Source organism: Pleurodeles waltl, chromosome 7 (genome assembly GCF_031143425.1).
Source record: "Pleurodeles waltl isolate 20211129_DDA chromosome 7, aPleWal1.hap1.20221129, whole genome shotgun sequence".
Classification (NCBI taxonomy): Eukaryota; Metazoa; Chordata; class Amphibia; order Caudata; family Salamandridae; genus Pleurodeles; species Pleurodeles waltl.
This window is the reverse complement of record NC_090446.1, coordinates 828,465,539-828,489,296: the sequence shown is the minus strand read 5'-3', so window position 1 is coordinate 828,489,296 and position 23,758 is coordinate 828,465,539.

Below are 23,758 nucleotides of genomic sequence, written 5' to 3'. Positions count from 1 at the left end.
CCCATGATTTGTGTTGGCATGCAGGAGTTGGTGTTGGGATGGGTGGGTTGTGCTGGTGAGACATTGTCAGGGAGGATGTGTGCTGGGGAGTTGGGGGTGAGGGTGGGGGTGTGGGTTGGCATGCTGGTGGGGTGGCGGGGATATTGTAGTTTAGATTTGACTTACCAGGGTCCATTCCTCCGGCTACTCCTGCGAGGCCCTGAGGATGCAGGATGTTCAAGACCTCTTGCTCCCACGATGTGAATTTGGGAGGGGTGGGTGGGGGTCCGCCGCCAGTCTTCTGGACCGCGATGTTGTGCCTGGAGACCATTGATCGGACCTTCCCCCGTAGGTCTTTCCATCTTTTGCGGATGTCCTCCCTATTCCTGGGATGCTGTCCCACCGCGTTGACCCTGTCCACGATCCGCTGCCATAGCTCCGCCTTCCTAGCTATACTGGTGTGCTGCACCTGCGAGCCGAAGAGCTGGGGTTCCACTCTTAGGATTTCCTCCACCATGACCCGGAGTTCTTGGTCCGAAAAGCGTGGGTGCCTTTGGGGTGCCATGGGGTGGTGTGGGTGAGGTGTGGGGTGGTGTATGTGATGATAAGTATGTTGGTGAGTGGTGCTTTGTGCTACTATGTGGTGTGTGTGATGGTGTAGTGTGCCTCAGTGTGTCTTGCTATGGATTGTTTGCTGTGTCTCTCTCTCCTTCTCTCAGTAATTATGGTCGCAGGGGTTTGTGGGTGATGTGGGTGTGTGTTTTATAGTTGGTTGATTGTGTGGGAGTGGTGTGTGTATGTGTATCAGGTGTGTGTATTTCAAATTGTCCAATGTGGCTGTGTTTTGGTGCTGTGTGTGTATTCTGACCGCGGCGGTGTGTAGCGCCAATGGAATACCGCGTTTGAATGAACGCCGTGTGGATTCGTGGGTCGTAATGGCATGGGCGTATTTCTGTTGGCGTGACGGTGGAGGTTTGGTCATCTCCAGTTTCTCGCTGCCCGCTGATGTGGCGGGCTGCAGTGGAGGACGGATTTTTGGAGGTTTGGCCGTTGTGGGTCAGAATGACCGTGGCGGTTAACCGCGGCCGCGGCAGTGTTATGGCGGTCTTCTGACCGGCGGTAAGGGCCTTTTACCGCCGAGGTCAGAATGACCCCCATAGTGTATTTTCAATTTTAAAATATTAATTTTTTTTTTATTATTGTGACATGCCACAGTCTTATCTACAAAGTACCGTTCTACTTACAGAAATAAAAATAAAAAGTATAGTTCACAACTTTAGTCTACTACAGTTTATTTTTACATTTCTGCATGTTTAATTTTTAAAAATACATTTTATGGAGTACACTGATAGTATCTAGAAATTACTGCACTGTTAAAAAGGTAAATATGTAAACAATTTAAAAAATATTTATACTTATATTACATTTAGAAAATATTGGCCCTCATTACAACCGTGGCGGTAAATACCGCCTAACGCCATGCTGACGGCTGCCAACATACCGTGACCACGGCGGTAATCTGCTATGGGTATTATGACCCACACATAGAAATCTGCCACTATACAGACACCCACACAAGTCCGCCAGACCAAAGGTCAGTGATGAACTGGCGATAACAAAACCCACACCGTTACGCCAACAGGAATACGCCCACAGTATCACGACCCACAAATCACTGCGGCGGTCTTTCAAAGGCGGTAAACAATTGGCGGTACACATTGCTGCGCTCAAATACACACACATTTACAACACTACACCACATTGGAAAATTCAAACTACACACACCTGACACACATACACACACCACACTCACACCCACACCACTATAAAACACACACCCACATTACCCACAACCCCTTGCACGACAAATAAAATATTGCTAACTGAGAGAGACACAAGGCAGGAGCACCCACTCAATCAGAGGCACAGAACACCATCACCCATACACCATCCACGCACCTCACATCACACACCCCAACACATCACCCCTCACACCCTCTCACATACACTCACACCACAACCATGGCACTCCAAAGACACCCCAGGTTTTCAGAGGAGGAGCTAAGGGTCATGGTGGAGGAAATCATCGGGGTAGAGCCACAGCTATTCAGATCACAGGTGCAGCAGACATCTATTGCAAGGAAGATGGAGCTATGGTGCAGAATCGTGGACACGGTCAACACCGAGGGACAGCACCCAAGAACAAGCGATAACATCAGGAAGAGTTGGAACGACCTACGGTGGAAGGTGTGTTCCGTGGTTGCTAGACACCAAGCAGCTGTACAGAGGACTGGCGGTGGACCTCCACCTCCTCCCCCACAACTAACAACATGGGGGGAGCAAGCCTTGGCGATCAGGCATCCTGAGGGCATCGCAGGAGTAGCAGGAAGACTGGACTCTGGTAAGTCAAATCTTAACTACTTTATCCCCCCCACCCTACCTGCATGCCATCACAAGCTCCTACCCCTACCCTCACCCCATCACCCCACCACCTCACATATACCCCACTATCACAACCCACCCATCCCAAAACCAAGCCCTGCATGTTACACCAATGCATGTACACCTATCACAGACCTGCATGGACACCCATCACCACAGCATGCCCATCACAGAGACTCACCCAGCCCACAAAACCACCACAATCACAAGTCCAAGCTGACAGGGAAATCACAACCATACAGGGAAACACACCCATGCTCAAGATGGCACATGCAGATACATTAACACTGCATTTGCATCCCCACAGGACCACTACTGAACGTCACCGGAGAGGAGGTGCCAGCTACAACCAGCCCCCCCCTGAAGTGGCCCACAGTGATGACAGCAGCTCTGCACGCCTGGATCAGGCCGACCAACCTGGCCCAACAGGGACCGCTGGACAGTCGGTTACTTTGCCACAGTCCCAAACCATCACACAGCCTCCCCCCTCAGGAAACAACAACACAGCCCACTCCCAGCGTGCCCATGCCACTGTCCCTAGGACATGTCAATCAGCAGTGTGTCCACCCCTACAGGGAACCCAGGCAACCCCACAAACCCAGGATGATCAGGGACCTGGGGTCAGTGTCAGTGGGCACACGGTTCAGGGGACAGAGGCACAGGACAACAGGGAAGCTGGGAGGACTGCTGTGCGACAGGGGGAGGACAGGCCAAGGGAACCCACTCTCCATGAGGCACTCCCCAACATCCTGGGAGAATACCACCATTTCCAGGAGATGATGGGCCAGATACTGGCCATGTTGCAGGGGACCCAGTGGCTGCAGGAAGGGCAGTACCTGGAGATCAGGGATGACCTCAAAAACATCTACACCGTCCTGGTCGCCATTGCAGGGGTGCTGGCTGACATGGGCAACACAATGAGGGAGACACTGGTACAAAAACGGGTCCCTGACACTAGCCACACCAAAGAACAGCCCTCCACCTCTGCCGGCGCTAGTGGACAGGAGGCCCCGCCACAGGAACAACAGGCCACCAGCAACCCACCCCCTGCAGAAGGAGAACCACCCCACGAATGGTCCCTGCGATCCATGCAGCAGCCAGAGAACATTGTAAGACCCCGTCAGGAAATAAGGCATGCAACATACATCTGACAGGATCTATCTGTCAGATGGAGGTACTGGAATCTGGCCTTCAGGAGCCCGAAGGTCCTTTCTATAATCCTCCTTGTACGCCCATGTGCCTCATTGTAGCGTTCCTCTGCCCTTGTCCTGGTATTCCTCACTGGGGTCAGTAGCCATGAGAGGTTGGGTAACCAGAATCACCTGCAAATATCGGGAGATACCTGTTAGACACACATTCACCCTTAGGGACAACCACATACCCATACACCAATATATACTGTGTGGGGACCTTGGGCTCACCTATTAGCCACACTCGGTGCCTCTGGAGTTGGCCCATCACATATGGGATGCTGCTATTCCTCAAGATAAAGGCATCATGCACAGAGCCAGGGTATTTGGCATTCACATGGGAGATGTACTGGTCCACCAAACACACCATCTGCACATTCATAGAGTGATAGCTTTTTCTATTCCTGAAAAATTGCTCATTCCACTGGGGGGGGGGGGGCAAATGCCACATGTGTACCATCAATGGCACCTATGATGTTGGTGATATGTCCCAGGGCATAAAAGTCAGCTTTCACTGTGGCCAAATCCTCCATCTGGGGAACACGATGTAGCTGCGCATGTGTTTCAGCAGGGCTGACAACACTCTTGTCAACATGTTAGAGAACATTGGCTGAGACATCCCTGATGCTATGGCCACTGTTGTTTGGAAAGAACCACTTGCCAGGAAATGGAGCACTGATAGGACTTTCACTAGATGCAGGATAGCTGACATCTGGTCTAGCTCCAATTGGGCACACAGATCCTGGATTGTGGCACGATCAAGTCTGTAGGTAATAATAATGTGTCTGTCCTCCATTGTTTGAAGGTCCACCAGGGGTCTGTACATCGGAGGATGCCACCATCTCATATTCAGCCTCAGCGGTTGAAGCCTATGGAAGAGAACAATAAGCAGAGGGTCTTATTCCAACATCTATTGCACTAATGTTGTTTTATTTACTTCACAGAAACAAAATGTGAATCCGAAAATCAGTTCCTGTGACAATGTCTGCTTTGACACAGTTTGGTGCCATGCCCTGTGGCCCCCTGATATGGCGGATGCCTGACCTGTGAGGAGTGACAAGTGGAAATGAGGTAATTGAGCTGGCAATGTGTGCCGCCACGGTAGGCGGTTGATGACCGCCGCACAACTTCCATTGGTTATCATTGGGCCCTATGAGTTCCAGGAGCCAATGGCGATGTATGCCGGCGGTGACGGTATGCACCGCCGCGAACGTCACCGCCATTTCCTATCTATCCACTCACTTGCTACCTGGACATCAACAGGAGAGGACCTACACTGCAAGTGCTGCTGTGACCTGTGTCTGGAAGCAACAATGGCTCATGTGTCTGGGGAAAGGGCCCCTGCCTTCACTCCGGAGGAGGTGGAGAAACTGGTGGATGGGGTTCTGCCCCTGTACACGTTACTCTACGGTCCTCCAGACAAACAGCTGAGTACACTGTGAGCATGATGCATGGGTCATGAATGTCTGGAGTGCTGTCTGTGTAAGCCACATGTAAGGGGGGGCAGAGATGTCCTGGCCAGAGTGCTGCATGTAAGGTGGTCAATGTATGTGCGTCAGGGGATGGTAGGGATATGGTGGGCCATGAGTGTGACAGTCCGGGACTAATTCCCTTTTCTGCTGTCTTTTCCATGCAGGTCAGCGCCCAACCAGAAAAAGGGTATTTGGCGTGCCATTGCCAAGGGGGTGTGGACCCTGGGGTGCTTTGACAGGTGGAGCACCCACTGCCACAGAAGGTGGGAGAACCTGCACCGCTGGGCAAAGAAGACGGCAGAGGCCCAGCTGGGGCTGGCCTCCCAAAGAAGAAGTGGTGCCCGTCACACTATGACCCCCCTGATGTTCCGCATCCTGGCGGTGGCCTATCCGGAGTTGGATGGGCGCTTGAAGACCTCACAGTAGCCACAAGGGGGTGAGTACTGAATCTGACTCTTGCTGTGCATGTGTTAAGAGTTACCTGGGTGGGGGGGTGGGGCCTATGGGTGCCCCTAAGCCAGGGCGAAGATGGCAGGGTAGGCCCGTTGTTGGGCAGGCACTAAAGCACACCTACCCCAATAGTGTTAGTGGGCATCTACTACTGGGCAGGGTCCTTTGGGTTTCTGGGGTGGAGCTGATGGTGTTAGGCATTGTACTCCATGGGCTGGTGACTGTCTTAGGAACAGGTTGTGCATGGCCTAGTGCATAGGGCGGCTCCCTGTGTGTTGTGTACGCTAACAGTAGTGGTGTTGCTGACATTGACCAAGTGTATCCTCTGTCTCTCCCCTCCCCTTTTTGTTTTGTCACCCTGTCCTTATGTGCATTAACATAATCTGGTGGAGGAGCAGAGGCACCGATGACGGAGGGAGCTGCATCCCACATGGGCCTGGAGGCCGAATCCACCGACGGTGAGGGCATCAGTGGGACAGAGGGCGAGGGAAGCACCATGATAGGGACAGGAGGGGAGACCACAGACAGCGACTCCTCCTCCGTTGAAAGCTCTCTGGCGGTGGAGGATACCTCTCTGCCCACCCCAACAACAGGTACAGCCATCACCCCCCCCCACCAGCACTGCCCTCCCAGATGCCCCTAAGCGTGTTTCCCATGCCCGTTCACCCAGGAGGGTGGGCACCTCCTTCGCCCCAGCCACCTCAGGCCCTGTCCCAGTCAGCCCTGCTGCCATCAATGAGGAGGCTACTGACCTCCTGAGATCCCTCACTGTTGGGCAGTCAACCATTCTGAATGCCATCCAGGTTGTCGAGCGGCATATGTAACAAACAAATGCATACCTGGAGAGCATTCACTCTGGCGTGGCAGCCCAACAGAGAGCATTTCAGGCTCTGACCCTAGCACTGATGGCAGCCATTATCCCTGTGTCTAGCCTCCCCCTCCAACTTCCTCAACCCAGTCCCAATCCCCTCAACCCCAGCCTATCCCAAGCACACCTTCAGACCAGCATTCACCCAAATCAACACACAAAAGTGGCTCAGGCAAACACAAGCACCACACTTCACCTCACAGACACTCAAACAAGCACCATCCCAATGCAGACACACCAACATCCACTGTTTCCACTTTGTCCCCTTCCTCCTCCTCGTCCACCTCCCTCCCAGTTGCGTCTTCACACCTGCATGCACTACATCCTCATCCACTACCTCCATCACCATCACGCCCATCACAACACACCCCTCACGGGCAGTCACCACCCCCACAACCATACACATGTTCCCTGTGTCCTCTCACAGTGTGTCTGTGACCCCTCCTCCCAAAGTACACAAACACAAGCACCCACCCATCCAACAGCCATCACCCTCACAACAGCATCCAGCCCATGCACCTTCACGTGCACTCAGCATACAGACACCTCCAACAACCACTCCCTCTTCCTCCACTCCCAAACCCTCTCCCGCTTTCCGTCTCAGTGTGTCTAAAAAAACTTTTCCTGGCAAACTTTGACCTGTTCTCTACCCCTCCCCCGTCATTCCCCTTGGGCCAGGGACCTGCAACTCCCAGAGGATCAAAGGGGGCACCCATCAGAAAAGCCAGTGTGCCAACAACCCCTGCAAATGATCAAACTATTCCACCACCTGCCAAGGTGAAGAAGGGGCCAGCATGCAGCAAGGGCAAGGAGCATAACCCACCAATCAAGGCCTCCTCCAAACCTCCGGCTGACAGAGCCAAGGGCACAACAGCATCTGCCAAGGTGAGGAAGGGGCAGAAAACCAAAGGCAAGGCACTTCAGCTGATGGAGGATGCAGTTGAAGCCCTGGTGCCCTCCAGCAGAACTGCCAGCCCCACCACCTGCACCGTGTGCAGCACCGCCAGCAGCCCCGCCACAAGCACCGCCACCTGCACCGCCGGTGCCACCACTACTGTCAGCAGCCGCATCCCCAGTGGGCAGTAGTCCGAGGCTGTAGGAGAAGGGCTGGAGCTTCCCTCCACCACTGGCAGCATCGGCACCTGCACCACGGCCAGCACTGCCAGCAGCCTCGCCGCAAGCACTGCCACCTGCACCGCTGACAGTAGGACCACTACCAGCACCAGCAGCCCCAGTGGGCGGCTGCCGAGGTTGCAGGAGACGGGCTGGAGCCTACCACCACCACTGGCAGCACCCCCACCAGCAGCGGCACTACCACCACTTAGCAGCCTTAGCCACCGCAGGATGGAGTCTAGCCCTGCCTCCATGAGCTATCATGCTACCTTTTCCCTACAAATCTCATGCCTCAGACACCCATGTGTTGGAATGTGTACTGGCACACCCCAAGTACTGCATCACTGAGCACCAATCCCCCTCCAGGACAAGTGGAGATATGCATCCACTCACTCTATCCTTGGCAGGATGAAGCACTCTGGGTATGAAGCCCCCTCCAGAACCAGTGGAGATATGCATCCACTCACTCTATCCTTAGTAGGATGAAACACTCTGGGACCAAGCCCCCTCCAGAACCAGTTTAGGCATGCATCCATTCACTCTATCCTTGGCAGGATGGAGAACTCTGGACAGCAACTCCCCTCCAAAACCAGTGGAGAAGCCATCTACTTGAGAGACTGTGGCCTTGCACTCCCCAGGACCAAGCAGTGGGCAACCCACCCACTTGAGAGACTTGAGAGACAGTGGCTTTGCACTCCACAGGACCAAGCAGTGGGCAACCCACCCACTTGAGAGACTTGAGAGACTCTGGATTTGCACTCCCCAGGATCAAGCAGTGGTCCACCCACCCACACCCACTTGAGAGACTTGAGAGACTGTGGCTTTGCAATCCCCAGGACCAAGCAGTAGACAACCCACCCACTTGAGAGACTTGAGAGACTGTGGATTTGCACTCCCCAGGACAAAGCAGTGGGAAAACCACCCACTTGAGAGACTGTGGCCTTGCCTTCCCCAGATATCGCTGTGGGCATGGAGCCCCCTCGAGGAGCAGTGGCATAGTGCCATCTTCCGGCTGAGGTGCCTCCCACTTCCCGATCCCCCTGAGGTGCCTGTGTGTTTTCGACCTGATGCCCCTGCAGTCTTCTCTCCATATTGAGGCAGGAGTCAAGTGGGGGCTTGGCCCATGATTTTTGGCCCAGTGGCCCACCAACACTTTGTGAAGGACAATGTACTGACTTCTGTACATAGTGTATATTTGTGTAAATACTGTTTTTGAAATTCAATAGTATATCTGCCTATTTCTAAAAGATCACTAATTTGACTCAATTCCTTTTGTACTTGCAATCTTGCGGGGGGTTACGGGGTGTATCTGTAATGTTGTTGGATCTGTTTGTGTGTATGGTGTTGTGGGTGAGGGTGGGGGTGTTGCGTGTTGCGTGTGTGTGTCACTCTCTTTTTCTTCTTCCCCTCCCCTGTGTACTAGGTGCAGTACTCACCATTGTCGTCACCGCTGTCTTTGATGTTCCTGGTAGATGAGTAGGTAGACCAGCATCAGCAGGACCTGTAACTTGGGCTCAATGGTGTTCCGTTTCTTAGTTGAGTGTCGAGTGGTGAGTGGTTTCCCTTCCAAACATTGTTTCAACCGCTCGTTTGATGGCGTTGGTACCACCCTGGAAAAGCTGGCGGATAGGTGGGTTGTAATGTGGTGGGCGGTACATTGTCTTCCATCTGTCTGCTGGTGGTTCCCGCCACTGTGTTTGTTGCTACCGCCATGGCAGTCGGAGTGTTAAGTTGGCTGTCTGTGTTGGCGGTTTCCACCATGGTTGTGATCCCTTTTTTTTACCGCCGGCCTGTTGGCGGTGTTACCGCCACTTTAACACTGTCTGCCATGGTTGTAATGAGGGCCATAGTGTAGTACAGTGCACTTAAACATTCTAACAGGCTATGTAAAACGTTGATAATCTACAACTCTGTGTTTCCCCATAAAACTCTTAACGCACAGTCAACATGGTGTAAACTATATTTTGCCCTTTTAATTTTGGAAGGGAAAAATAATGTTTACACAATATTTAGTTGTTGTTCTGGGCTTAAGGGGAAATATAATCTAGTACAGGGTACATTAAAAATGCATGACAAGGGGGACGTGGCCAACCATCATGGCTAGGTGGACGTGATCAACACAAGCTCTGGCAGGCACCACACATTTGATAATAATTAGGTGTAATCTCCATGTCCTTTTACCCATTCTGGGATTGGGATTGCAATCTGATCAATTTATCAAATCGTTTATATGCCCCCACCTCTCCTGCATGCAGATCACTTGTGGGGATCAGAAAGCAGGCTGAACTGGGAACAACATGGTGGACATACTGCTGATCACTGGTGGTGGAACTGAGAACATGAGCTGACAATATTTATACCCCTGCAATCAATGATTGAAGGCACCCCGGCAGTAGGAAACATCCGTTCTCCCCTCAATCAGCTCCTGTCTTAATGATACAGCCCCTTACATAGCTGAGGCTTGTGACTGCTCCTGTGCTCCCTGTGCATGGCAAGCAGACTTCTGCAATCCTGCGCAGGCCCTGGGTGAAGTGGCGCTCTGCCCCTGCCTCGTGACCATTGTTTTAATACTGGAGGACCTGTGAAGTGAGATGGAGGATTCCCCCTTGGCCACGTACCGCATCTTGTCTAACCTCAACATGGCACCAGCCTGAAATTTTTGGCAAACATTTCACGTGGCATGCCCCAGGCTGTTTGCACATTGTAGAACTACTTGTTACCATGTGTATTCATCACTCCAGCAACTATCACCCAATATGCTCTAGTTCTACATAATCAGCAATGCATAGAGGCAGGAACTGGATCGTTTTTTGTCCTTGATGCTTGCGGGGGAATCCCTTTTGAACGTGGATTTCTGGAAGAGCTGATAATCTTCTCTACCTTGGCTTTATACACAGCAGAGCAATCTCTGTCCCACTCAAAAAGGTCCAGAACAATCAGATGCGTAATTACTTTAGCTTACCCCAGACACACCAGACGACCTTAGGCACCTCCCCAGACAGCATAATGACCCTCATGAAAGAAGAGCTCCTACTCACGAAAGAAGAGCTCCTATACTCACTCTGTGAATTTAAGACAGAACTCGGGGAAGAACTTAAAGCAGACATAGCTGTATCCTTTGAATGCTTCAAGGCAGAAGTTAATTCTCGGATAATCGACCTCCAGTCAGACGTCAACTCCTTAGGGGTGCGTACTTTAGATTTAGAGAAAAGGTGCAAGATTCAGAGCAATGAATGTACCTGCTGGGGCAAGACATGGAACATTTCCGCTCTGAACTACACTTAACTCTTCTGAAATGGGAGGACCTAGAGAACCGGTCCCGGAATGACAACATCTAAGTGAGGGGACTGGAGGAGGGAATTAAAGGGACAGACCTGGAGGCCTTCATAGTAGACCTGTTCTCGGAGCTCCTGAAGGAGGTCCATCGGGAGGTGAGTGGAACGAGTATACAGAGTGGGACCAATGGCTACCTCTGGGAGGAGACGGCACAAGGATCTTCTGGCCAAGTTATGCTCCTGTAAGACAAAATAAATGATTCTTCGCACAGAGCGACCTTCCAAGCAAGATAGTGATATCCATTTGGTATTGCTTTTGAAAATCGTAATAAACAACACCACTTCACAGAGCTACACAGCACAGTCTCTCTGTTGGGCATCGATCTCACTGCTGTTGCAGATTCCAGGGGTCAGAACAGAGTGGCGCTGCCTGGTGGCCCCAGTGACACTCCTTCTAGAAGCTGGCAAACACAAAGGAAACTGAAATGCGGAAACAAGATATTACTCTTGACATTACTGCTATTCAATACAAAGTGGACATTTCTGACTCTAAAAGGTGCTGATCCTGGAAGGCGATGGACCTTATTGAGTGCTTTCCTCCATATCTGAGGCTTTGGAGATGAACATAATAGGATGTAAGGAAGGACTCTGAACTACCTGAAGTCCCTGCCTCACTTTTCAATCAGGTTCTTATGGGCAACACAAAACACAGCTGTTAACAGTTCACAGATAAGACTTTGCACCTAACAAGCTATGCTCCTGCAAAAGAGTGGATGCTTGGTGGGCTAAGGTCCACTATACCCCTATCACTCATATGCCAATGGACTTGGTACTATGGAGGGAGTGCGTGCTCCCTAGATCATTTTTTTTTTATTGTTTTGTTGGTTTGTTATTACCTTGCATGGCTGGATCCTATCTTTGGAGGTGAGGGAGAACTTGGATTGGAAGATAAGCTATAAGGAGATGGAAGGGGCAGGGTGGCTTGAGGAGGAGACCTTACAGAGCATCCCTCAAAGAGAATGTAGTGTAAAACGCTTTCTATTGTATATATTTAAATGGTATCAAATACCTTTACATGGAATATTAAAGGGCTCACCTCTCCCAATAAATGCTCCCAAATTAGGAAGTGCCTTTTTGTATAGATGCCATGACATCACTGCACTCCAAGAATCCCATCTCAAATAGACAAAGACACATATAGTGCTCCATAGAGCATATCCTCTTATCTATACCTCCTCCATCAACATGAAACACACTTCTGTTTCACTCTAAAGTTAACTTTCAATATGGCAGTTGTAAATAGGAGAAGGAGGGGAGTCTTGTGATGGTTAACGGCCTCTTATATGGTCGCCTCTGCACCATTGCCACAGTTTCTGCTCCTAATCTTGGCCAGGCGGAGTTTCTCTGCTCCTCTTTCTTCATGCTGGCAGGTTTGCAGAGGGGGATATCATATTGCTGGGGGATTACAATTTAATATATGATCCCAATATGGACACTACACACCTGCATAGATTTTGAGCAGGATTATTCATTAAAACCATTAAAATAACACTCCGTGAACTGGGCTTAGTAGATGCATGGAGGATACTGCATCCCATCACTATGGACTACACTTTCTTTTCCCAATCACACAGAACTCATTCTAGGCTAGACCATACGTTCATAAGCCAAAAGTTAGAACACTACTATTCACCCCATCACAATCTGTAATGGTATGTGTATTTGACCTCTGATCCATGCTTGACCATCGACTCCATTTTGTGAGTGATTTTATTTTGTACTCTGCTGCAGGTGCAGGGCAGCACAAGTACAAAACATGTTTTTCCTATCACTGTGCAGTAATACATCATGTAGGATAGGGACTAGATACGAGTTCATAAGGCTGAGAATGTTTTATTAGAGGAATGTGCAGTTCTGCCTCAAAACAAGCATTGGAAGTGTGGGCAGTTCTTTTTTTGTGTTTTCGATGCAGACGAAGTAAAGCCAGCATTTGATTTTATAACTGAGGAGATGGTATACTCTCCTAGCTTGTTTAAGGTATAAAAGACTGGGAGGCTTGGCGTTAAGACAGGAACTCACCTGTGGAGCGGAAGCACTGCCCAGGATCCCTTTTTGGGGGGGGTCTCCTGCCTTAGCTGATGAAATGGTTCCTTCAGTGTGGCTGGCAAGGATAATGGTGCTTATCCCCATGGTAATGTATTTTATCTTGTGGTTATTTAACTTATTCATACATGTTCTGTTGATATATTACATATTTCTTTTAAAATCTTGACCACTTAATATATTTGTTCATCTTGTATATACACATGTTCTGCTGCATTTAAATGATATGCATATTCTCATATGTGTGTGTAAATTTTGTTTGGCATTTGGGAAGTGCCTTAATAAATTCATTATTTAGTGTAAGAGTGTTGTATTATTTTGTCATAGTGTCTTCTTAGGCTAAGTGAGAGCAAAACACCATCTCAGATCATTCTCCATTAGGAACAGTTCTTGACTGGTGCACCCCAAAATCTTCTTTTCATAGGTGTTACGTCCCTACTTACTATCAACAGACTTGGGTGGTCATTCTGACCTCGGCGGTAAAAGGCGCCTACCGCCGGTCAGAAATCCTCCATAATCCCGCCGCGGTCGCGGAAACCCGCCACGGTCATTCTGACCCGCAGAAGGCAAACCTCCGAAAATCCGACCGCCACAACAGACCGCCAGACCAGCGGTCGGCGGAAAGGTGGAGGTGACCAAACCTCCACCGCCACGCCAACAGAAATACGCCCATCCCATTACGACCCACGAATCCATGCGGCGGTCATTCAAACGCGGTATTCCATTGGCGGGACACACCGGCGCGGTCAGAATACACACAAACAAACAAAACTCAGCCACATTGGACGATTTGAATCCCACACACCTGATACACATACACACACCACTCCCACACACACAATACAATATAAAACACACACCCACATCACCCACAAACCCCTACGCTAAAAAATTCGTCAAGAAGGCAAGAGCGAGACACCAGCATCCAAAAAATAACAGCCACAGCCACTCAACACCATCACCCACACACTATCCACACACAAAACAACACACACCACCACACTCAACTCACTTAAATACACATACTCCACCCCACACATCATACACACCACCCCATGGCACCCCAAAGACAACCCCGCTTCACAGACGAAGAACTCAGGGTCATGGTGGAGGAAATCGTTCGGGTAGAGCCCCAGCTGTTCGGCACACAGATACAATACACCAGCATTGCCCGGAGGACGGAGCTATGGCAGAGGATTGTCGACAGGGTGAACGCAGTGGGACAGCACCCCAGAAATCGGGAAGACATCAGGAAGCGATGGAACGACCTACGGGGGAAGGTGCGTTCCATGGTATCCAGGCACAACATCGCCGTGCAGAAGACTGGCGGAGGACCCCCACCTCAACCCCCACAATTCACATCATGGGAGGAGGAAGTCTTGAACATCCTGCATCCTGACGGCCTCGCAGGAGTCGGCGGAGGAATGGATACTGGTAAGTTGAAGCTTCAATACTGCTTCCCCCCCACCTGCATGCCAAATCAGACCCCAACCCTCACCCCCATCCTCGAACCCCACCCTCACCCCCACCCCCATCTTTACCCCCACCCTCACCCCCACCACCATCCTCACCCCCACCACCATCCTCACCCCCACCACCATCCTCACCCCCACCCCCAGCACACCTATTCCCCGCCAATGTCTCACCATCACAACCCACACATCCCAAAACCTAGGCCTGCATGCGTCCACTAAGCATGGACACCCATCACCAAAGCATGCCCAATGCATATACACATCCCCCCCACAAGCCACCCTCACCAAAGCCCCCACACACGAATGCCAGCACTTGGGGACACGAGAACCCACAGATACACCCATATGCGACACATTGAAACTATAACCATACCTCTATACCCCTGCAGGACCCGACCGTCAACACACCGCGGCGGAGGGGCCAGAATTCTCCACACCCCCCACCCAAGAGGCCGTCAGCGATGACAGCAGCTCTGTCGACCTGGACACCGATGACCAGCCCGGACCATCGGGGACCTCTGGACAGTCGGTTCCCCTCACACAGGCCCAGGCCACTACAGACCCAAACCCCTCTGGGAACACCAGCACAGCTCCCACCCAGCGGGCCCATGCCTCTGTCTCCAGGGCGCGTCAATCTGCGGTGTGTCTACCACTACAGGGCACCCAGGATAACCCACCACCCCAACAACAACAGGGACCTGGGGGCAGTGGTAGTGGGCACACCGGCCAGGGGGCAGAGGCCCAGGGAAACAGGGGAACTCGGAGGGCAGCTGTGCGACAGGGGGGGAGGAGAGGCCCAGGGAACCCACTCTCCACGAGGTCCTCACCACCATCATGGGAGCATACAACCGCTCCCAGGAGACGATGGCGACGGTACTGGCCCGGTTCCAGGAGATCCAGGTGCTGCAGGAGGAACACTATCGGGGGTACAGGGAGGACATCAGAGCCATCAACACCACCCTGGTTACCATGGTAGGGCTGCTGCAGGACCTCGTCAACAACAGGGCGGACACTGAACAACACCCAAGGGCCCCTGCCACTAGCCTGGACCAAGAACAGCCAACCACCTCCGCCGGCGCTAGTGGACAGGAGGCCCCCGCACAGCAGCAGCCCACCAGACCCCCACCCCTGCAGGAGAAGAACCACCCCGCAAGAGGGCCCTGAGATCTCGCAAGAAGACAGAGTAGGATGTCAAGACCCCCGCCAGCAATGGATACCACCTGATGTCATCCCACTGTCCCACATTGTCACCCTGTCCATCCTTGAACTGCCCATGCTCCATCTCTCCACAGGCCTCTGGACAATGCACCTGTGTGACTGTTACTCTGGACTCTGCCATGGACATTCCTTCACCATAGCCCCCACCCACTTGAAACCACCCATCCCATTTTGAGCACTTAAATAAACACCTATTTTGCACCAAAATATCAGGAGTCTGGCTGTGATTTCAATAGATTGTAATTGACATGACAGTGCAAATATGTCCTTGTACATGGTGAAGTCAACAAACAGCTGCCACAAAGCTGTAGTCCATGGGGAAACGAAGCACAGGACTCGTAGTGGGGACCCCAGATCTGAAATAGGGAGGGAAAAGCCAAAACTCAGTCATCAGACACTGGGGCAAATAGACAGGCAGCAGAGATGCTGGAGAGTAGTTAGCATTTACTAAATTATCTTTGAAATGTTACCTGTGTCCTATTGGAAGTACTGTTCAATGATTCTGTCCCTGTTGTCTGTTTCAGCCCCGTCGTCTTCCTCCTCGTCACTCTCCTCAGGTTCCACCGCTGCCACAACACCACCGTCTCGACCATCCTCCTGCAGGAAAGGCACCTGGCGGCGCAAAGCCAGGTTGTGAAGCATGCAGCAGGCCACGATGATGTGACACACCTTCTTAGGTGAGTACATTAGGGATCCACCTGTCATATGCAGGCAGCGAAACCTGGCCTTTAGGAGGCCAAAGGTGCGTTCAATCACCCTCCTAGTACGCCCATGGCCCTCATTGTACCGTTCCTCTGCCCTGGTCCGGGGATTCCTTACTGGGGTCAGTAGCCACGACAGGTTGGGGTACCCAGAGTCCCCCACTAGCCATACACGGTGTCTCTGTAGCTGTTCCATCACGTAAGGGATGCTGCTATTCCTGAGGATGTAGGCGTCATGCACTGACCCTGGGAATTTGGCATTTACATGCGAGATGTACTGGTCAGCCAAACACACCACCTGGATGTTCATTGAATGGTAATTTTTTCTGTTCCTTTACACCTGCTCCCTGTCTCTTGGGGGAACCAAAGCCACATGGGTCCCATCAATGGCACCAATTACGTTGGGAATATGTCCAAGGGCGTAGAAATCACCCTTCACTGTAGCCAATTCGCCCACCTCAGGGAAAATGATGTAGTTCCTCACGGATTTCATCAGGGCAGACAACACTCTGAATAACACCTTCGAAAACATGGGCTGAGACATCCCGGAAGCAATTCCCACGGTTGTCTGAAATGACCCACTTGCCAAGAAATGGAGTACTGACATGACCTGCACCAGAGGGGGAATCCCTGTGGGTTGGCGGATGGGGGACATCAGGTCGGGCTCCAGCTGGGCACACAGTTCATGGATAGTGGCACGGTTAAGACGGTAGGTCAGGATAATGTGGCGTTCTTCCATTGTCGACAGGTCCACCAGCGGTCGGTACACGGGAGGATTCATCCGTCTCCTCGCCCAACCCAGCGGACGGTGCCTAGGAAGGACAACATGGAGCACACAGTCAAGCAACCCACAGGTACGTACTCACAGCTAGCACAGTATACGATTCTCTATGCAGTGAATGGCGTGTCTGAGTGGCTATGCAAGGCCTAGGCCTGTGTGACGCAGTTGAAATTGAGCCATGTGGGCCCTGGAAATGGCGGCTGCCTGACCTGTGAAGTGTGACAATGGGATGTGAGGTCAATGCGCTGGCGTGGCACACCGCGGCGGGCGGCGGGCGAACACCGCGGCGCGAAGCCGCATTGGTTAACATTGAAGCCTATGGGTTTCAGGAGCCAATGGCGAAGGGCGCCGGCGGTGGCGGGACGCACCGCCGCGGACGTGACCGCCATTTTCTATCTACTTATCCACTTGCGACTTGAACTTTCACAGGAGAGGACCTATACTGCAAGTGTTGCTGTGACCTCGGTCTGGAAGGGACAATGGCTGCTGCGCCTGGGGAAAGGGCCCCTGCCTTCACTGGAGAGGAGTTGGAGAAACTTGTGGATGGGGTCCTCCCCCAGTATGCGCTACTCTACGGTCCTCCAGACCAACAAGTGAGTTTAATTCAATATGGATTTGGGGCCACTGGCTGGCTTGGGGGCCTGGCGGGGGGCCTGGCGGGGATGGGGGGCATGTTGGGCATGGCGGGGGGCCTGGCGGGGATGGGGGGCATGTTGGGCCTGGCGGGGGTCATGGCGGGGGCCTGGCGGGGATGGGGGGCATGTTGGGCATGGCGGGGGGCCTGGCGGGGATGGGGGGCATGTTGGGCATGGCGGGGGGCCTGGCGGGGATGGGGGGCATGTTGGGCCTGGCGGGGGGCATGGCGGGGGGCCTGGCGGGGATGGGGGGCATGTTGGGCCTGGCGGGGGGCATGGCGGGGATGGGGGGCATGTTGGGCATGGCGGGGGGCCTGGCGGGGATGGGGGGCGTTGGGCCACTGGCAAGGAAAATGCTGACAAACTTGAACGTGGTATTTCTCCCTCCCTGTACGTGTCACATAGGTCCACGCCCATGAGAAGATCGGGATTTGGCGTGCCATCGCCAAGGAAGTCCGGACCCTGGGGGTCCACCATCGACGGGGCACCCACTGCCGCAAGAGGTGGGAGGACATCCGCCGCGGGACCAAGAAGACCGCCGAGTCTCTGCTGGGGATGGCCTCCCAACGTAGGCGGGGTGCCTGCCGTCAACTGAGCCCCCTGATGTTCCGGATCCTGGCGGTGGCCTACCCTGATTTGGATGGGCGCGTGAGGGCAGCACAGCAGACACAAGGGGGTGAGTACAAGCATTATCTACTCTGTTGTCGCGCAGTGGAGGTGTCTGGGTGGGGGAGGAGGGCTGGGGGTCCCCCTAGGCCAGGGCGATATCTGTAGGCTGGGCACCCCCGTAAGCCCCTGTGTCCCCAGCCACCACCCTCAGTAGTTTGTCAGTACAGCCATCCCTGGGCCGTGTCATCCATGGGTGCAGTTGTCAACTCTAGGCGTGTAGGGCATGTTCCACGGAATGCGTAGCGGACCCCAAGTGCGCAACTTAGTGCAGGGGGCATCTGTGTCTGTCATGTCCGCTAACTGTACCGGAGATCCATGTAATCAATATCCCTTTATTTCTCTCTCCCCCCCCCTTTTTGATTGTCTTTCTGTGCTTGTGTGCATCAGCATCATCAGGCGGAGGAGAAGTGGCATCGGGGCAGGAGGGAGCTGCATCTCACATGGCCCAGGAGGGCCATGCCACAGAGTCAGACTGGACCAGTGAGACGGAGGGCGAGGGGAGCTCCACGACGGGGACGACTGGACCCTGCAGCGACACGGACACGTCCTCGGAAGGGGGCTCCCTTGCGGGGGTGGCACCATCCGTGCCCCCCGCCATTACATGTACAGCCGCCACCCAGCGCACCATCTCCGCCCTCCCAGCAGCCCCTCCGCGTTCGCCCCGTGCCCGCTCTGCCAGGAAGCCGGGCATCTCCTTCGCCCCAGGCACCTCAGGCCCTGCCCCTGTTACCCCCGCTGCCCTCAGTGAGGAGGTCATTGACCTCCTCCGAACGCTCATTGTTGGGCAGACTACCCTTTTGAATGCCATCCAGGGGGTGGAGAGGGAGGTTCATCGCAGCAATGCGTACCTGGAGGGCATTCATTCGGGTCAGGCTGCCCATCAGCGATCGTTCCAGGCTCTGGCCTCAGCACTGACGGCAGCCATTGTCCCTGTCTCCTGCCTGCCTCTACTAACTCCCTCCTCCCAGTCTCCTGTTCCTCTGCCTGTCCCACCCACACCATCAGACCAGCCTGCACACACCTCAACACCCAAGAGAAGCTCATCCAAACATAAGCACCACAGATCACGCAGACATTCACACACGCAACATTCCGATGCAGACATGCCAACAGTCACTACCACCTCTGTGACCCCCACCTCCTCGTCTCCCTCCTCCCTCTCTGTGACGTCTACACTCACACCTCCATTCACCTCACCATCAGCCAGTGTTTCCATCACCAGCACACCCTCCACTCCAGTCCGCACACATGCAGTCACCACCCCCACTGCCATTTACACGTCCCCTGTGTCCTCTCCCACTGTGTCTGTCACCCCCTCTTCCACACCACACAAACGCAGCCACCCACCCACCCAACAGCCATCCACCTCACGACAGCCTATCCCTCCTGCACCTGCACCCAAAGACAGCAAACGTGACTCACCTACAACCACATCCTCTCCCTCCACTCCCATTCCCACTGTACCTACCACTCTCCATTGTCCCAAGAAGCTCTTCCTCGCCACTACTAACTTCTTTCCTGACCCTGAGCCCCCCCCTCCTTCTCGTCGGGGTAAGAAGAGCACCTCAGCCACCACCAGCCCTGCAGCCCCCTTGACAAGGGTGCAGGGGTATTGGAGCCCGCCAGCCCGCATGTCTGGATCTTCGCCCAGCAGCAAGGGGACAGCCAGCCCACCCCCTGGGAAGAGGAGCAGAAGGTGGAAGGGTCGCCGCAGGAGCCCGCCTTCTACATCCCCCCCGGACACCACCCAGAGACAGTCACCAGCCACAGCTCCAAAGGGAGGAAAGGGCCACAGGCCCACGACTAAGGAGGGCAAGGGCAGCAAGTCGGAGAGGTCAGGCAGCAGGCCTGCTGCCCAGGAGGAGCCCACAACCCCCATAGCCGCTGCCCCGGAAGGAACCGGCACAGCTGCCCCGGGAGAGCCCACCACCCCCATAGCCGCTGCCCAGGGAGGACCCAGCCCAGCTGGCCAGGAGGGCCCCACCACCCACAGCCCAGGTGGGCAGTGAAGGAGCACCATCCCCGCTGCCCAGGAGGGCACCACCAGGCAATTAGCAGTTGGCCATAGACCGGCCGCCGTCTCAAGAACCGCTGAACTGGGCCCCGCCGTCTCAAGAACCGCTGAACTGGGCCCTTCAGGGCAAGAACCGCTGAACTGGGCCCCGCCGTCTCAAGCACCGCTCCGCTGGGCCCCGCCGTCTCACGCACCGCTCCGCTGGGCCCCGCCGTCTCAAGAACTGCTGAACTGGGCCCTTCAAGGCAAGGAGCGCTGAACTGGGCCCCGCCGTCTCAAGCACCGCTCCGCTGGGCCCCGCCGTCTCACGCACCGCTCCGCTGGGCCCCGCCGTCTCAAGAACCGCTGAACTGGGCCCTTCAAGGCAAGGAGCGCTGAACTGGGCCCCGCCGTCTCAAGAACCGCTGAACTGGGCCCCGCCGTCTCAAGAACCGCTGAACTGGGCCCTTCAGGGCAAGAACCGCTGAACTGGGCCCCGCCGTCTCAAGCACCGCTCCGCTGGGCCCCGCCGTCTCACGCACCGCTCCGCTCGGCCCCGCCGTCTCAAGAACCGCTGAACTGGGCCCTTCAGGGCAAGAACCGCTGAACTGGGCCCCGCCGTCTCAAGCACCGCTCCGCTGGGCCCCGCCGTCTCACGCACCGCTCCGCTGGGCCCCGCCGTCTCAAGAACCGCTGAACTGGGCCCTTCAAGGCAAGGAGCGCTGAACTGGGCCCGCCGTCTCAAGAACCGCTGAACTGGGCCCTTCAGGGCAAGGACCGCTGAACTGGGCCCTACAAGGCAAGGAGCGCTGAACTGGGCCCTTCAAGGCAAGGAGCGCTGAACTGGGCCCCGCCGTCTCAAGAACCGCTGAACTGGGCCCTTCAGGGCAAGAACCGCTGGCCCTTTGGCAGACGTGGCAGGGCAGGATCTATCTCGGGCAGGGCTGCAGGATGTCCTCTGGCCAACTTGCCTCCTCCAGTGGCAGTGGGGTCTGTTATGGACTGTATGGACTGTGGCTTTGCTCTCCCCAGGATGGCCCAGTGGGCAGGCCACCCACTGTATGGACTGTATGGACTGTGGCTTTGCTCTCCCCAGGATGGCCCAGTGGGCAGGCCACCCACTGTATGGACTGTATGGACTGTGGCTTTGCTCTCCCCAGGATGGCCCAGTGGGCAGGCCACCCACTGTATGGACTGTATGGACTGTGGCTTTGCTCTCCCCAGGATGGCCCAGTGGGCAGGCCACCCACTGTATGGACTGTATGGACTGTGGCTTTGCTCTCCCCAGGATGGCCCAGTGGGCAGGCCACCCACTGTATGGACTGTATGGACTGTGGCTTTGCTCTCCCCAGGATGGCCCAGTGGGCAGGCCACCCACTGTATGGACTGTTTGGACTGTGTCTTTGCTCTCCCCAGGATGGCCCAGTGGGCAGGCCACCCACTGTATGGACTGTTTGGACTGTGTCTTTGCTCTCCCCAGGATGGGCCAGTGGTCATGGAGTCCCCTCGTGGATCTGGCGTCGTGTACTCAAGTGGCTGAGGTGCCCCCCCTTCCCTTCCCCCTGAGGTGCCTGTCCTATTTTCTTTCTGATGCCCCTGCAGTGTTCTCTCCGTGGAGTTCTTGTCGTGGGACTGGGCCTTGCCCCTTTGCACAGGACCCCTGTGATCCACGGACAGTGGTTGGACTACATTTAGTAGCTGTATATATTTTGTACATAGTTTATTTATTTATTGGGATTACTGGTGTACATATTTCAATATATCTGCCCGTTTATGATCTCTTCTTTTGGTCTTTGCATTATTTCGGAGGGGGGTGGTTTGTGGGTTGTGACAGTGATCTGTGGGAATGCATTGATGTGTGTGTTGTAGTGGGTGTGGGTGGGTGGGTGTGTGCCGGTAATCTTTTCCCTCCCCTGTGTCGTAGGTGCCGTACTCACCGATGTCTTCCGCGCCGCCGGGCGTGCTCCTGGTATATGAGCAGGAATAGGAGTGCGGGGATGACCTGCAACTCTGGCTCCATACTGCCGGAATCTCGCGTGGAGTGCGTAGAGGTGAGCGTTTTCCCGTTCGTAGTCTGTTTCCGCCGTGTTCTTATCGGCGGTGCTCCCGCCCCGGAAAAGGTGGCAGATTGGTGGGTCGTAATAGGGTGGGCGGTACTTTGTCTGCCGCCGGGCTGTTGGCGGGAACCGCCGCGCTGTTTGTTTGTACCGCTGTGGCGGTCGGAGTGTTAAGTTGGCGGGCTGTGTTGGCGGTTCCCGCCAGGGTCAGAATTGCATATTTTAGACCGCCGGCCTGTTGGCGGCTTGGCCGCCGCTTTATCACCGACCGCCAGGGTCAGAATGAGGGCCTTGTTGTTCTATACGGAACTTAGAAAATCGATTAGAGATTACTTTCAGCTAAACAAGACCAAAGAAACAGACCTCCTCCTCACATAGGATGCCTTAAAGGTGGTCTTTCAAGGGAAATGATTATCCTTGATGACTGCACTAACTTAACAGAGGACAGGGGAAAGAGATATTGTCAAGCTCTTAAAAGCTGAAAAACTTATAAGATGACCCCTACTCTTGGCCTTTAAAGGAAAGTCATGGCCCTTCTGGGAAAGTTAAGCTATATACACTAACAGGGTAGAACTGTCCTTCTTATGGCTTAAACACACCATGTACAAGAGAGGTGACAAGGTAGGCTCTCAATTAGTAAAGTATTAATGCACTAAACAAGAGTGAACCCTTTATTAGGCAGGTCTGAGATGAGTCAGGGGAGTCTTGAGCGCCCCTATCACTCCAGAGAGGTGCAGTTTGCCATAGACTCTCTTAAACTCCATAAAGTCCCCAGCCCCACTGGCCTTAATGCATATTTCTATAGGACTTTTAGCTCTGAATTAATTCTGCATCTGAGAGAACCCTTTTCACATAAAGTAGATTCTCCAAGCAGTCACCCCTTCAATGGGAGAGGCCTTGATATCAATTATTTCTAAACCAGGGAAACCCTTTAAACTTTGTGCATCATATCGCCCAATAGCCCTCCTTAACTTAGATGCTAAATTGTGCACCAAGACCCTGGCTCATAGATTAGAGGAGACAATGCTGGAGCTGATTCATTCAGATCAATCATGCTTTATTGCAGGGAACCAAACCCATGACAACCTATGATGAGTCATCCTCCTGTCAGGGATAGCTACGAAGAAATTGCTTCTGCAATCCTACTAACGTTGGATGCTGAGAAGGTTTTTGATAGGGTGGACTGGAATTTTCTATTTCATACTTTACGCCAGTTTGGGTTTAATGAACACTTCATAGTGATGCTACAGACTAACTATAGCCATCCTCGCTCCAGAGTTTTGATAAACAGTGCCCCTCTCCATTTACTTTTTGCTTTTAATTTTGAACCCCTGGCA